Genomic DNA, 424 nt, shown 5'->3' on the forward strand with positions numbered 1-424 from the left:
AACCACTCTGGAGCTTTTAAACCAAGTCTCTGCCCCATCCAAAGGTGACAGGATGGCTCTGTAGAGCAGCTGTGCTCTGCCAGGCCTCCCCAGCCACCTCATGCCTCGGGGCACACGGTGGGGTGGTGGGGCCCATTGTGGTGCTGTGGGGTGTTGGGGCACAGCTGCCCACAGGGCTGTCACCATGTCCCTATCCCCACCCTTCCTGAGGGCTCAGCACACGGGTCTCACGGAGCAGCACGCCAACGACCCTCGTGAGACACTGTTTTTGAGGGGGCGGCTCTGTTTCTCGGGCCGTAAGAAGAGAGAAAGCCTGCCTCACCACGACCGCTTACTGCCTGCCTCACACCTCCCGCAGCCTCCCTTCCCACTCTTAACATGGCCGCCTCACCCGCTTCCAAAATGGCCGCGGGGCGCTCGCACC

This window comes from Mycteria americana, chromosome 11 (genome assembly GCF_035582795.1).
Source record: "Mycteria americana isolate JAX WOST 10 ecotype Jacksonville Zoo and Gardens chromosome 11, USCA_MyAme_1.0, whole genome shotgun sequence".
Classification (NCBI taxonomy): domain Eukaryota; kingdom Metazoa; phylum Chordata; class Aves; order Ciconiiformes; family Ciconiidae; genus Mycteria; species Mycteria americana.